Below are 3,040 nucleotides of genomic sequence, written 5' to 3' on the forward strand. Positions count from 1 at the left end.
TTGGGTCACTGTTTGTCTGCTCGCCCAAGTGGATCATCGCCTTTATATGATTGATACGCACTATATTTGATTAATCCCATCTCTCATAATTGGAGGTGCATATTTTATGTACTTTATGTGTGGGTTGATTTATAGCTGCATTCCAGTGTGACGATCGAGAGGACGGTAGGCAGAGAAGACAAGTTACTTCTACAGTAAGCTGCTTGGCTCCAAAAGGAGCTGAGGATGATCGATGTAGCGTCTGCATGTTTGAGCAAGCAAGCTGCTTGGCTCCAAAAGGAGGTGAGGATGGAACGGTTCATAGGGCTGGTTTTGATCACCCCCAAACCATGTGAATTAATTACTGCCGGCTGATGACATGGGTGAAAACGAAGCACGTTGCAGCCACGTACGCAGACCGATCGACCGTAGGTGTGTGTGTGTATGTATGGACTGGGTGTTGTGTGGCTGAGCTGAGCTGAGCTGAGTGGCCACAGTGGCAGTGGGCTGATAGGTACGAGTCGAGCAAAAGTGCCACCTCTCCATCACGCCACAGCGATCTGGAATACGATTGGACCGGCCGCTAGCCTGGCTACTACCCCTACAAGTCCACGACGCATACAGATACAGTCGACTGTGTTGCTGTTGCACCCGTGGTCCCTGTCGGAACGGAACGAACGAACGTGAATTTTCTCTCGTCGCTCCACTAGCCACACAGTACTCCGACATGGGCCCACTCGCCAGGTCACCCTGCCCCATAGACCGTACGTCTCCGAGGCTGTAACGGACACCGACGGCAATGGCCAACGGGTCTGGTCTCATCCCCGGTTGAGTGAACCACCTTGTGCGATGGCCAACGTAATGGCCAGCCACGTAAGTACTCATACATGCCACCATCATACGTACTGTAGCATAGATGCCATTTTGTATCCAACGGTCAAAGGAAAACCATCCTACACGTGTACGTGTTTTACATCTCACACGTGTCGGCCTGAGAAGAGTGGTCTATCCATGCATGCATGCACGTGCCATCTTTCACTCACTCTCGCGGTTAAATAAAACGCATGCATGCATGCAGTAGCAGATGGCCACACCGGCTGCGGCTCAAACCGTGGGCCCGCAGGGGATCTCACTCATCGGTGACTGTGAGGTCAAAGCACGGAGCCCACACGGACGTCACGCGAATGATAAGGACAAGGAGCGCATTAAATGGGCTGGGTTTGGCCGGTCGACCGGGCCGGGCCGACAGGACGGGCCCGCGCCACAGTGTGTGGGCAGTGACTGGACTGACTGAGCAGACCCGGTCCGTCTGATCTATGAAACGCATCCGTGTTGCATATTCTTCTTCCGTGGGAGCTGTACAACGAGCCCGACCCGTACGGGGTCGACCGCGACGCCTCAACAACCCTTCTCCATTACGCAAAAAAGGAAATTCTTCATTCCCCGACTCATCGGCATTTAATTTTTAGATTTGATATTGATGCTTTTATTTTTCTAGATTTATTCAGCCCTTTCGATGATGTGTGTTTAATGAGAGGAGACGTTTTCTTAATCGGCGGGGACGTCTTCCCTTACTGAACGCACATCATCAAAAAGTCCGAAATAAATCTAGAAAAATGCAACCACCAATACCAAACATAAGACTTAAACTTTGTTGAGTTGATTCCACCACAAAGAAACATAACCATCTGAGCTACGCTCAGTTTGCAATACGTACTCACATTCAACCATGTGAATGCATGCACGAACATCTTATACTTCGGAGCATCCCGACAGATTGCCACTGCAGATCTTGAGATTGACGAATTAATCATAAACACCACCTAGTCGATGGACGAGTCATACAATATCACAAAAAACTATTTCAATCCAAAGATATAGTGAACTCATGTGCCAACTCTAAAACTTAAACCCTGTGGGTCAGGGCCGGGCCGGCAAAATTGGGGGCCCTGTGCAAAACTAAAAAGTGGGCCCCTATATCACTAAAATGAACAAACGAGCAATTATGATATAATGTCTTACATAACAATTGGTTATATAAATAATTGTACCTATTCATATGGCAGCAGATACCAATTGGAGATTATGCGTCAATATTTGACAATTAGACGAACCATCTAACTCAACTAGTCACATCTCCTGTCCGATTGAACTGCAATGCTGTGATATTTAACCGAGGAGGAAATAACCCATCTGTCTAATGATCCCTGCCAAAAGTAATTTGGAAATAAGAATTAAGATAATAGGAATAGAATTATGAGTACAATGAGGGCTGTCCAATGTATATACAGTATATAAGAAACAATTTATAAGAGTAGAATTAGGAGTACAATGAGGGCTGTCCAACGTATATACAGTTTATAAGAAACAATTTTGCTCCCTGAGAACCTGAATCAGAATAACTAGGTATATACCATGTTGATAACACAATACCTAGCTCTAGTAGATAGCTAGAATCACAATAGCTATATCATCGAATCACAGTAACTAGAATAATAGAATCACAGTAGCTAGCTAGCAGATACACTCTCAATACATGTAGAAGAGGCGTCAAAAGACAGCCAACAAGTATATGATCGAAAATTCCTCTCCGAGAACCCGAGATCAGGAGACTATGAGAGGAATAATCGATGTATCATGGATGCGAACCAATGAGGGCTGTAATTCTTACCGTGTCGCCCGTCACGGCATCACCGGATCTAGATGCGAACCAAGATCCCGCGCTGTTGGGTTTCCTCTTGATGCGATCGATCCCTGCCTCCTGCGATCGAGGCATCGAGGCCATAACCGATCGAGCAGCCAGCCCGCGACGGGAGATGGTCGAGGTGACGTGCCAGCGCCGACCGGCCCAATGGCCATGCCATGCCAGGGAAAATAAATACATAGGCCTGTAACAAATTTGGGGCCCCTCAAACTCTATGGGCCCTGTGCGGGCCGCACAGTTTGCACAACTGTGGGCCCGGCCCTGCTGTGGGTTGGTTCATGGTCACAAACCGAACCGTCTAAGGTATGATAGGTTCGTGACTTCTCGTCATGCCAAGTTACTACTCCTCTCCCTCAA

The 3,040-nt window shown here is 47.7% G+C and overlaps 1 long non-coding RNA gene across 1 annotated transcript; it reads right to left on the bottom strand.

The window, feature by feature from the left end:
* Positions 1 to 1,809: 1,809 nt before the first annotated feature.
* On the bottom strand, positions 1,810 to 2,811 carry LOC123131441 (uncharacterized). The gene is made up of 2 exons (XR_006464176.1): positions 2,651 to 2,811; positions 1,810 to 2,186 (listed from the first exon to the last, which is right to left on the bottom strand). It is a non-coding gene; the product is annotated as an uncharacterized lncRNA (long non-coding RNA).
* Between the last annotated feature and the right edge of the window lie 229 nt (positions 2,812 to 3,040).

The sequence above is a fragment of the Triticum aestivum genome, chromosome 6A (assembly GCF_018294505.1).
Source record: "Triticum aestivum cultivar Chinese Spring chromosome 6A, IWGSC CS RefSeq v2.1, whole genome shotgun sequence".
Lineage (NCBI taxonomy): Eukaryota > Viridiplantae > Streptophyta > Magnoliopsida > Poales > Poaceae > Triticum > Triticum aestivum.